The sequence below is a fragment of the Trichechus manatus genome, unplaced genomic scaffold (assembly GCF_000243295.1).
Source record: "Trichechus manatus latirostris isolate Lorelei unplaced genomic scaffold, TriManLat1.0 scaffold00230, whole genome shotgun sequence".
In the NCBI taxonomy this organism is placed as follows: Eukaryota; Metazoa; Chordata; class Mammalia; order Sirenia; family Trichechidae; genus Trichechus; species Trichechus manatus.
The window spans coordinates 2,469,721-2,483,113 of record NW_004444166.1 but is presented as its reverse complement, the minus strand read 5'-3'; the positions used below and the strand labels follow the sequence as shown (position 1 = coordinate 2,483,113).

At 39.0% G+C, this 13,393-nt stretch overlaps 1 protein-coding gene across 1 annotated transcript in view; it reads right to left on the bottom strand.

Annotated features, from left to right (window-relative positions):
* TENM3 (teneurin transmembrane protein 3) overlaps positions 1-13,001 on the bottom strand; it is a 660,303-nt gene extending 647,302 nt beyond the window's left edge. The window contains exon 1 of the mRNA XM_004389020.2: positions 12,904-13,001. The gene's annotated coding sequence lies outside the window, so the exon portion shown is untranslated. The remainder of the gene's footprint in view (positions 1-12,903) is intronic.
* Between the last annotated feature and the right edge of the window lie 392 nt (positions 13,002-13,393).

Sequence of the window (13,393 nt, the reverse complement as noted above, 5' to 3'; positions counted from 1 at the left end):
TTGAGCGATATGAGGGGGAGGTGGTGAGAGGTAAGGAAGAAATCAAAAGAAGCAGAAAAAAGCAACACCAGCAGCCAACAAATGGCACTCAGAGAGCTGGCCCATTCGGGTGCATGGAATCCAAGTAGCCGGTGCTTCCCAGACAAGAGATTGTGGCCACGGGAAGCAGAGCAGGCCAAGTGGGGGTGAAGAAGGGTGGGGGGTGGGAAAGCGTTTATCGCAAGTTACCGGTTATTTTGTCTCCCGCTGGAAGCTCTGTGAATTTGCTTTTTCGTACCCCGTTTGCTGGTCTCCGATAGGAGTCCAAGATGGTGGATCCGTGCTGTGTTACTGATAGGGGACCTCTGCATGAATCTCTCCTCGCTGTCCATTCTCTGTCACTTTTCTCACTCTATTTGGTGCTTGGCTGAGTTCTGTATCTCTTCATTTGATATTTTAGGGTTTCAGGATTGTTGTTTCCTCTGTTCAGCTTAGTTTCTCAGATCTTTGCTGTGGAGGGACAGCGTGGTGCTTCTACCTAGAGCGCCATTTTGCTGGAAGTCGATCGTTAGAATTTTAAGCAGAGAGGTGACATTCTCAGATTTACAGTTTGGAAAAATCCTGATGGTGAAGGGTAAAGGCCAGAGAAATGGAGATTTAGAGTGGAAGTAGGAAAACTTGTTGGCATATTTTTGTAGCAGTTCAGGCATGAGAGAAGGCTAACTTGGACTAGGAAGCCAGAAATGTCAGTGGAGGTTTAGAGAAGAGGAAGTATTTGAGAGAGCTGTAGAGGTAGAACCAGCAGGACTTGTAATAGGCTGAAGGTAAGAGTGAGGAAAAGAAAGAGTTGAGAATGACCTCCGGGTTTCTGGGTTGAGGAACTGAGTGACTACAGGGACATCAACTGAGACAGGCAGAATGGAAAACTATTCCCTAAACACTGCTTAATATACACTCCCAATTCTTGCTTCTCTTTCATTTAAAATATGTATTAAGCAACTGACACTTGTTCCTTGTGAAAATCAGAAAATACAGATAAGCCAAAAAAAAAAATATTTCCCTCTTAACATTTTGGTGTTCTCTTTTTCAGAGTTCTTCTATGCATATGTGTGTGTATGAATATAAATATGTGTGTATATGTATATATATTCAATAAGGATGTTTACTTAATATATTGTGCATTTATATGTAAGTGAATATTTGTCTTTAAAAATAATAAATAAGCATATTGTTTTAAACTCAAAGCTAGTCTTCACATTTTATCATAGATGGTAAATATGTAAACTGAGATAATCAAACAATATGAACAACATACTAAAATAGCTACTGAATAAATGTTACCATTGGAAAATGTTTAATTAAAAAATATATAGAATAGTATCTTAAGCTATAAGAAAAGTGACTTAAATTCATCAAATCATTAAAAATTCTTTCAAAAAATATTTATATGTAGAAGGAAACAAAACTGCAAATGATCAAATAGAAAAAAAATAATGAAGCTAATTTTCTCAATAACGTAAAGTGGAAAATATTCTATGATTTAAAAAATACTAAAACAATTCACTAGCAGGGCTTGAAATGAAAAGTAATTCTGTTTTTCCTGGAAAAAATTATGGAAAAGGATATTTGATAGAGAATATTCATATATATTAGTACAAGTATGTCGCTTATGGTTGCAAAGGCATAAATAACCGTGGGGAGAAGGTCATAATCTCCATACTAAGAATAGATGGGAAAAAGCACTCAAGAATCCAATACAGTTTAGCCATATGCAGCTTTCCTAGATTGCAGACCTTAAGGGTAAAGTGTAAATAATATCTCTCAATTTGTCTGCCTGCCTGGATCAACCAATATCCATCATGTCTATTTAAGCATTTTTATAATGCTTTAAACCATCACTCTGAATATAGAGGCCACCACTTTATTCATCAGTGATTCGGTACGTGCCTGGCACTTAAAGATTCTGTGGGTAATAATATCTAGTTCAGAGGGGAAAGTAAGGAAACAATTAGGTATCATGTAGGTAATACTGTGGTACAAAGTATATACTATCTTATCCTTCCACCAAATGGCCTCAAATACACACTAGGTAAAAAACAACCAGGCAGACAACTTTGATATCACACCAGATGTATTGTTCTGATTGAACTAGGTCACCGCCTGCGATGCCACTTTCAGCTGAACATGCCCACCTCTGTGGACATGCCAGCCACAATCAAATATCAATCATCATAATAACCTCCATTCATTAAGCACTTTTTCATGTTAGGTACTCCACACTTCATTTCTATTCCTAACAACAACTACAAGTTTGTGTTATTTGCCAGTTTTGCAGATGAGGAATATGAAAAATTAATAAAAATTTTCAAGTCATACAATTAACGAATGAGCTATGCTGGAATTCACACTCCCATATGGTGCTTTTCCATTTGTTTCTTCGAAAAGTTGCCAAACTCAGAGACCTATGCAGCATGTGCTTCAAATTTAAACTTTCAGTCATAATGAGAGAAAAATATGGAAGCCTTCTAGATAGCTTAAAAACAACTAAAGCTTTCTATATCATAAAAGAGACTTAAAGATGAGAAATTGCAGACCTGGTGACAGTTGGCAATGCTGTGTGCAACTGGGGGAGCTTCTTAAATGAAGATCTAGTATTAGTCCCCTAAGTGCTGGGCATATTCCTCTCTTTAAGAGTGGACATAAAAGCTCCTTGATGAATTATTAATTTCAATCATGATTATTTATTGAAAGCTGAAAATATGCCAGGTGCTTTACATATATGACCCCACTTAATCCTCACAGTAACCTTGCTAAATAGGAATTATAAGCCCCCTTTTCACACAGGAGAACTAAGGCCCAGAGAGCTTAATTGACGTGTCCATGGTCACAGAGTCAGGAAGCAGCAGAGCGGAATCTGAACGCATTTCAGTTTAATTCAAAAATCTGTGCTCTTAAGCACTAGACTATATTCTAAACCTTATAACAAAAAGTGGGTATTAGGGAGAGGCAGAGAAAGGAAAAAAAAGAGAGAGGGAGAGAGGGAGAGACAGAAAGAGAGGGAGAGAAATGAGGGTTTAACAAACTGTGTCAGAAAATCACCAGATGCGATGTTAAACAAAGTCAATGAAGGTTGTCATATTGAAAATACATGATAACTAAATGGGCAGAAATCACAGTACTGGTGAGGCAAAAGCAAAAACCAAGTGAAATTACACTGAGGAGTAATAAAACTATAAACTTCAGTATTAATTTAAGATGAAATATACTGAATGTATTTTCAAGCTTCTTTTTCATGGAAAATCCATTAGGGAAGAAAAACATTGTGATACCGCATGCTGTGCACTTCAGAGGAAATGGGGGGTACAATTCTCTTCGTTTGTCTCCTGTTCCATGTGGTTTAGTCACCAAAAGAGCAAAACTCTTTCTGCATTTCTTTGAAATGTCTCTCCCCCATGTTAGGTCCAGGGGTTCAGGTGAGGTTGACCCCAATCCTGGATTCTAGGAACTTCATACACAGACTCTCACTGCCCTAGGCTGGGTTCCGTACAGAGGCAAAACCAGTGAAGAGAGAGAGAGACATTTATCTCAAGGAAATGGTTCACATGGTTGTAGAGGCTGGAAAGTCCCAAATCTGTGGGTCAGGCATCAGGCTAGAGGCTTCTCCTGACTCACATAGCTGCAGGGGCTGACGAACACATGATCAGCAGGTTAGGCACCAGGCAGCTGGCTCAAGTCCCAAGAACTGGAGGTTAGATGGTGACGAGCCGGACCCAGGATCCAGAACAAGAAAACAAGCTTTGCCAGAACATTCATATATATATTGGATGCAGGCAATACCCCTGAGGAAACTCCCCTTACAACAGATTGGCTGATCGCATCAGATCACATCATGGAGGTGATTACATTATATCACAAAATGGAGAATAACTACATCTTTACATAACTGCCAAATTACATCATTACAAAACTGCCAAACCACTGAGAATCATGGCCCAGCCAAACTGACACACAATCTTAACCATCACACTCACTGATTGGTTCACAAATGGACGTGTGACCTAATTCAGCCCAATACGGTCAGCCCCAGGACATTTGATAAAACTGTTGGGAATGAGCCTACTCTTTCCACTGGAGTTGCTAAGCTGAGAAGATATAAACTTGGAGCTTATTTACATTTTTGCCATAATGTGGAAAAAGCCTGCCTGTGATTGAAGTCTACATGGAGGAAAGCAAACCTGAGAGAAAGAGGAATATGATTCTGAGTCATAAAGTTCCCACTCTAGATTTTTCAACTCAAACCTATACTAATGCAACTGGGGAGAAAATATAGCACAGGTTTTTGATCAGACAGACCCATGTCCACTATTTACAATTTATGTGACTTATGACCTTAGACATGTTACTTCAGCTCTCAGAGGCTTGGGTTCCTATATTTAATTCTCTAAAAGGCACATGAAAATACCTTTCCTATGAAGATATCGTGAAGATAAAATGAGATAAAGTTTTTTAAAGCGTTTATCACATTAATTGGTACATAACATAATAGGTACTTGATAAAGGCTAGCTCTTATAAGTAAATCAAGAACATTGTCCAGTGTCCAAGAATAATGTCCATAGGCTTGCTGTTGTTGTTAGGTGCTGTTGAGTCAGTTCCGACTCATAGCAACCCTATATACAACAGAACGAAACACTGCCCAGTCCTGCACCATCCTCACAACTGTTGCTATGTTTGAACCCACTGTTGCAGTCACTGTGTCAATCCATCTTGTCGAGGGTCTTCCTCTTTTTCATTGACCTTCTACCTTACCAAGCACGATGTCCTTCTCCAGGGACTGGTCCTTTCTGATAACATGTCCAAAGTATGTGAGACAAGGTCTCACCATCCTAGCTTCCAAGGAGCTTTCTGGCTGTACTTCTTCCAAGACAGTTGTTTGTTCTTCTGGCCGTCCATGGTATATTTCATATTCTTCGCCATTAGGCTTAAGCATAAGTAATTTTAGGAAGTGGGTTTGGGGAAAATGTAAAAGATCTCAGTCCTATAAGGAATTATACATCTGTAATAAAATGGGTATTTTCCTAAAATATTTGAATGGAATTTAACTTTTGAATTTTTATATGCTTATTCAGAAATACTGTCATCAAATTTAAAAAAAATAGTAAAACAACAGTTCCCACACCAATAATCTCAAAATGATTTCATCTATAATGTTACCCAAGTACTTAGGATTTGTCAGTAGAAAGCAGTAAGCAAACACTGGCAGCACTTTCAAGAGAAGCAATAAAACTGATTAAGAGTCTCAAGATTCAAAGAACTAGTTTAGGTTTATTTTAGTAACAACTAGGTGCCAACCTGGTAACTATCCACAAGTATTTGAAGAATAAAGGATAACTGCAGTTATTCATGCCTCTGTAACTCACAGGCAAAATTACTATAATAAACATATACTCTGTCTACTGCCCACCAGATAGCTTTTATCTCAGTCTGAAAATCACCAAAGTAGCCAAATGGAACTTTCTTCACAGACCCCTGGAGAGTGGGAAATTCTAGTTCAGTACTGGAGATGAGGGTCTGGTACAACACGGCATCTCTGTGTGATGTGAGAAGGAGACGTGGATAGAAAGATTCCCAAACTCCATTTGTCCCCAAAGTGATGAAACTCTAGGGGGGACAGGTCAATTTCAGAGTTGCTTCAGGGTTTCAAAATGCCTTTGGATTCAGTCTGGAGTGTCTGATTTGTCCAATGAACTGTGGAAACCTTCTAAGCTTGCTGTGGATACTGTGGGGGCCAGGTGTGGTCTGGGCTCAGTCTCAATGGGTTTGGGAAAAGGGACCAACATTTTCATAACCTGTCTGTCAAGTAGTTTGAGCGCTTACTCTAGAGGATTCAATTCTCTTCATTATTTTCCTTCTTTGGTTTTTATTGTTTGTTTTTAAACAAATTTTAATGCAGCACTGTTAGGAAATATAAATATGCTTGACTGGGTATAGGCTCACATAGAAATATGATGTTTTGACATCTCGCATTTAGTCACACACCTTAAAGTGCTTATGTATAATACACTCAAATATTATGACTTTGTATAAATGCTGCCAAATAGTCAAGCAAAAATAGAAAACTGTATCCAATTCCTCAGTTGTTTTGAATTTCCTGGATGTTTTATATCATAAATACAAATAGGTGCACTGTTTTGTTGTTAGGTGCCATTGAGTCAGTTCCGACTCATAGCGATCCTACGCACCACAGAAACACTGCTCAGTCCTGCGCCATCCAATAGATGCATAATTTATAATTTTTGAAATGTTTTTATGGATCAGGTAGACGTGGCCTGACCCAGGCCTACCTTGTCATGGTTTACCTGCTGAGGGCTGAGTAGGGGGCTACCATCTAGCCTATGCTCTGTCGCCCAGCCCAGCACTCTGACGATGGTGCTCCGTCATCCAAAGAGGCCTCTTTTAATAATTTGCACAAAGGATCTGGAATAAGTGGCTCAATTAAAAAAAACAAAATCATGCTGTTACTAAGTGTAGTTATAAATCCAGGCAGAAGATTAAAATGGACCTACGCAGCTGATAAAAATGTTGCCTTCTCAGATGTTTGCTGAAGTAGGATTCTTTCAAGGCTCTTCCTGACCACAAAAGGGCAGTGCAAGCAAGAGTGTTTCAACAGGCACAAAGAAAATTCAGTTTCCTTGGTTTCACGTTGACTGCCTGCCAAGTAGAGAAGCTGGATTTTTGCCACTGTATTTCATACCTTGATGATGTATTCTAGACAATTGTTAAAAACCACACTTTCAAGGTAAGCTAGTAAATTGTGGCTACTCAATAAATATTAAAACGCAACAACAATTTGGAGTAAGTCAATTTGGTCTACGTTTCTTCAAAGAAAGGCAATACTAAAATGCAATAGTCACTGTTGAGAAAATATGGATTAATTTTGGCCATTGTGGCTTTGTTTTAAAATAACTGAATTTGTTATTCAGATCATTACAAAATAGTTATATTATCAGTAAAAAATGAGTTATAATCCATATACCAGGAGGATTTTTTTATTTAATTTGGATGGAGCACTAAAGAAAAAACTCTAATTGATGAAAACACCTTTCTCAGGAGAGTGCTACTATATTTCTCCATCACCTTCCCAACTGGTCACTGGCATTTCTGCTCTAGTCTAGGGGCAGTAAGTCTGTAGCCAGGAGGTGTATTATTTTAACACACATTTAATTTTTTGTCCCTCTACTTCTAACTACAGTATGGGCCAATTAGCACTGATTACAATAATTATTTTGCATAATGGACCTGTCACCTATGAACTGGACTGAGACCACTAACCTAATTTTATGTGGGTCACAAAGTAGTAATGACTCCAAAAACCAAATCCACCACCATCAAGTCGATCCTGACTCATAGCAACCCCGTAGGGTTTCCAAGGCTGTAAATCTTTATGGAAGCAGACTGCCACATCTTTCTCCCGCAGAGCAGCTGGTGGGTTCAAACTGCTGACCTTTCAGTTAGCAGCCAAGTACTTTAACCACTTCGCCACCAAGACTCCTCAGTAATGACTACTAGTTGTTAGTCTACATTAGATTCCTTTTCCCCTGCCCCACCCTCTTCCCCCTTCACTATCACCATTACGCTCTCTGAGTATATGTACGGAATGGCAATACCACTTTGAAAAGAAGAAATTGTGAATATGAAGATTTCCATGATTATTTTTGGGAAATAAATGCATTTTATTCAATTATTTCTTCAGTCTATGGTAGTAAACATGTAATGTGGAATATATTTTAATTGCTGTGATGTAAGTGAGACTTTGGGGTCATGTTACAGAGTGTTAACTGAAAGATCCAGCTAGGACTTTAGCATGCCTGCAGGCCTTTTAAATTGTTATGGGAAATTGCAGCATTCAATTGAGTAGTTTCAACACTGAGCTCCCCTAAGGCTTATTACAGTTTGGCAACATGATGCCAATTTCAACTAATGTACATAATGCTGTTTTCCTCTCATACCTTATTTCCAGAAACCTTCTAATATGTACAGCTTAAAACTATGAAGCACTAGGCCAATGAAGAGCTACACAGTTGACGCAATTTACCATTACATTACTGGCAGAAGTCCTCACGTACTACAGGACTTCACACAGACGAAATCAGAAAGCCATAAATATCAAAATATTGGTCCAATAATAATAAATAGAAAATGTCCAAATTATTACAACTTAATTTTCGATTAAAACCACTTCTCGTAAATTCTCGGTAAGGCATGCATCCAGATAATTTAACAAAGATTCAAGTAGTAAATATTTAGAAGATTCTTATGTTATTAACATCTTATAAAATATAATATGTAAGCATTTTCACATATGCTGGTACAGTAAGTTGGTTGCACAGACCTGTCTCCCTAAGTATGAGCCATTAAAAATGGAAAATGTGTTTCAAATATAAGTACAGCTTACTGTCATATTGGGTTGCATTGGAGGCCCTCCTTCTCTTTGGCTGCATGAAGTACGGGTCCATATAACTTCCTGGTGCTAAAGGGAATAAGACAAGCCAGATTCCCCACTGCTTGATCACAGCTTGGCACTGCCAGCCCCTCTTTTCATAATACATATGAGTAGACAGTGCAGAATCCTTCCTAAAGCGGGCAGGAAATGTGCCTGAAGTTGTTGAAGGTGACTTTGCCTTAGCTATCTCCCAAATGGCTTGGATTATACATCCTTTGGTCATATCTGCCTAACTTGGGAAATTAATGACATCATTGTAAGAATATCTTTCCTTTCTACTTTTACTAAACAGCAAAAGATCATCTAGGATAGCTGCCACTGCTTCCCAACTCCCGCAACAAAAGGCATGAAACAGGCTCCTAGGAAGTAAGCACTACACATCAAGCTGGGACTGGGTATGTCTACAAGGCCACATACACAGGACTGTCAGTGTGAACACTTAATACTCCCATGAGAGTTATCCTTCCTTCTAAGGCCAAGGCAGAAAGGCAGAAAAAGACAGCTTTACAGAAGGAAAGGAATGTACAGACAAAGAGAACGCGGACACAAATCTGAAGTACCTAGTTAAAATATGGTAGAAAAGAGAATAACTTACGGGTGAAATGCCAGTAAACTGGATCGAATAAAAACACAGATTCTTAATAATAAAACTCTTCCATAATCCCTGTAGATGTCTCATTGAAAGAAAGTTTTATTCGTCTGGTCACACCTAATATTCCATTTCAACAAATTCTCTACAAAAGCCTTCATGGCATAACTTTGAAACACTTTAAACATTTTGGTGGTACACTGAAAGGAACAAAAGACTCAAAATAACATTATAAAGTCACCCACAATTACAATGCAATTATTTCTACAGTAAATCAATACCTCACAGTGTTAATGAAAGCAGTCTGGTTTAATCACAGGCTTCTTTTGTTGGTCCTTCAAGACTTGTGACTTGTTAACAACCCCTTGCTCTTTGAGCAGAGCTGTTTATTGGTCTGACGACTTCCTCTTCTATGCGCTCAGGGAAGAATGCTCACGTTTTTCAGTAAATATGCAATAATTCCTGGAGCTGACCTAACAGTGTGATACTCAGTGACAGCAGGTATACCATGTGCACAAGCAGCACAGCTCAGCTTTCAGGGTGCGAGACTTCATCCTCAACTGTGTTCCTTAGGTGCAAAAAACACCCTTGACAGGTTGGTCTCAAGCTGGCTGTACTCCTGTGCAGCACATGACAAAGGCAGACAGTGGATGAAAGCTACTGCAGGAAGCAATAAATCCACACAGCCCCACACCTTCTCTGGTCTGTGCCTATGAAAAACAATTTTAAGCTATGTCATTTCCGTTCCAGACTGAGCACTATTTTTGTTAAAGCAGTTGAGAAGGGGCAGAAGTACTGATTGTAACAGAAGTTTTACTGTGCCACCATTTTCTGTTTAACTGACTCACACCCCTCTCCACCTCAAATTAACAACACCCTATCAGAAAATCTTGGTCTGTGTCTTGTACATGAAACCAAAACCAAACCTGCTGCCATCGAGTGGATTCTGATTCATAGCGACCCTATAGGACAGAGTAGAACTGGCCCCATAGGGTTTCCAAGGAGTGGCTGGTGGATTCAAACTGCCAACATTTCTGGTTAGCAGTCGTAGCTCCTGACGGCTCTGAACCACTGCGCTACCAGGGCTCCACATCTTGTACATAGAGTTCATGTAAATCAAGAAATATCATTGACACTGACTGCTCTGACAGGGATCACAGTAGAGGGTCCGGGACAGAGTTGGGGAAAAAATGTAGAATAAAATTCAAATTCCCGCCCCCCCTAAAATAACAGACTTACTTGTCTGACAGAGACTCAAGAAACCCTAAGAGTATGGCCCCCAGCCACCCCTTTAGCTCAGTAATGAAGTCACTCCTGAGGATCACCTTTCAGCCAAAGATTAGACAGGCCCATAAAGCAAAAGGAGACTAAAAGGGCATGCCAGCCCAGGGGCAAGGACTAGAAGGCAGGAGGGGACAGGAAAGCTGGTAATGGGGAACCCAAGGCTAAGAAGGGGCAAATGCTGACATGTTGTGGGATTGGCAACCAATGTCACAAAACAACGTGTACTAATTGTTTAATGAGAAGCTAGTTTGTTCTGTAAACCTTCATCTAAAGTAAAATTAAAAAAAAAAAAGAAATATCATTGATTATTAAAGATCTAGTATGTCCCGTACAGGAGGCACTCTGGTGGCATAGCAGTTACGAGCTCGGCTGCGAACCAAAAGGTCAGCAGTTCAAATCCAACAGCCGCTCTTGGAAACCCTATGGGGCAGTTCTACTCTGTCCTACAGGGTCGGTATCAGTTGGAACTTACTCAACGGCATGTAACAGCAACATGTCTTGTGCATCGCAGGTCTTTTCATAATCAATGATATTTCCTGATTTACATGAACTCTGATGTCCCAAACAAACCCACATGAGACAACAAAGTTTGTGGAATGCATATATATATAGATATAGATATACAGATATATAGATATATAGATATATAGATATATACAAAAACCAAACCCACTGCCATCGAGTCAAGTAAGGAAACCTAGATTCAGAGAGATTAAGTAACTTGCCCAAGGTTACACATTTGCTAAATAGCACAGCTGGGGCTCAAAACCAGATTCATAAGACCTCAAAATCTGTGCCTTTAACTAAGACACTAGATTGACTATTAGGGCAGGTACATGCAGTCACATTAGGTAAAATAAAATGGTGAGTGATATCAATTCTCCTGTTGGACTGTGAAAGCTTTTAAGGCAAGGATGATCATCTGCAGGAGTAACAGAAATATTACTCTTATGTCATAATATTGCTCAGCGGGGCTTTGGTAAAATCCTGACATTTGAGAGTGGCCAGTGGAGCGATGAGGCAGTGGTGTGTCTCAGAATAGTAACGAATGTGTGAAATTCACAGTTGAAAAGGTCCACGCTCAAACAGTGGGGCTAATGCAAATAATTTCGGCTGTTAACTTTCACACTAAGGAGTAATGAAAAGTACCCGTACTAATTCCAAGAAGGTATGTTTAAATGAAAAACAAATTCTATCCGTGGTTTATGGCACAGTTTATGAGAGAAACAGGCTTCATGAGTGAAATTAAGATAGGTTCCCATCACCAAGAATGCTGCAATTCACATAACTAATCACCCATAAAACCTATTACAAACAAACACTAAGAAAAACTCAAAAAGCATATAAGAGTGGTGAAATTTCCACCTCAGTGACTGATAAAGTGAGATATATCAAAAATCAACTGAGCTGGAAAAATGACATACTGTGAAGAGGTGCTTAGGATGATGTGTGGTCAGGATCCTCCATTAGTCAAAGTGATGACTCTCAATGCATGGATATTTCAGGTCCTCATACCTGGAAATTCAGTTCTTAATGACAGAAGTCTGTCTTTTGACATGGAAATTAGAAAGGATGCCTCCAAAGCCAGTACTCTAAAGAAAAAATGACTTGTCGGATAAACAGTTCTCAAGACAAATGAACCTTAAGAAAACCATGGCTATCCTTCCGTTTTAGAATTAGATAAAATACAAATTAACCACATATTCTTTAAATATTGTTTTCAGAACCAGTTCCTTGACTTATGGGTCAACCATAATTAATGACGTTTCTATTTTTTTTTTTTTTAAGAAAAAGACATCCAGTTTTGTGAAAGGAGAAATATTGCTGAAATAAAAAGGAAAATTGGGTGTCGAAGATGACCAAAAATCCTATGCTACATATCCTACTTTTAAAACAGTTACCTGGGTTCTCAGCGAGGTAGAGTTGCCTCCTGAATAGCGGTGGATGTTCCACAAGAGTTTGCTGAATAAATGCATGACTGAAAGAACGGACCCACAAAGAATGACCACCGACCAAGGGGAGAATTGGTTTTCATGTCCAGATCACAAATGTATCTTTACCATGACTTTCACCTTCCATAGGTACCAACATAAACTAAAATGCTAACTCTATTTCATAAAGGAAAGAACATTCAAATTACACACACACACACACACACACACACACACACACACACAAGGGAGCAGGGCAGTTAAAATGGAAAAACCATAAAGCAAATCAAACTTGTTGCTGTTGCAAGGCCAGTGGAAATAATCTGTGAAAGAACTCATTCTAGAGATAATTCCTCTTTTTAAAAATGGATTTTCCTCTTTGCTAAATTTTTGACAACAATATTTTCCAATAGAAGAAATAATCTACACAGTTTAGATTAATTGACTAGTGGGGTTGATAAAACAACTTAGTGGCCTTTAAATAAAATAAAATGTATCACTCAAGTGAGTCCTTTCAGGCCAGCCTTCTGTTTTGCAGACTGAGGCCTCACAGGCGCTTTAATGTGCACTGAGGAGGCACAGTGATTGCCAGCTTACCCTGACGCAGAGCTCTACCTACCGGCTGTTTTTCTTTCTCAGGATAGGTCCAGCAGTTCCCCGTCTTTATAGTTGTATGCTACACTTACTCCCACTGCTATACTGCAGCCAGGTTGTCACTGAAAAGGCTGAAATTACCTTTTATGGCTGTATATGCTCAACTTCCCCTTCCAGTGTATTCATTCTGTCACTTCAAAAGAAGTATCATTTTTTGAAAAAACTATGTCATCTGCAGAAAGCCAGCGGTGTGTTCTGTGGTAGATAGTGTCAGCAGAGGCTCCTCTCCTCTGATGCTTTCAGGAGTGGAAATTCTCGAGATGCTCTTAAATGTGCAATCCCTTTTCATTTAATTGATTATTCATGAGTTAAAAATAATTAAAGAAAAAGTCTGAAATTGACAGTAATATTTTTCTTGCTAACCTCAATTAACTTCAGCCTCTCTTCTAAATCTCTTCAAGCGACCTGTCAAAACCGTCCCTTGTGCTGAATGTGGAAAACGGAAGCTAGTAACA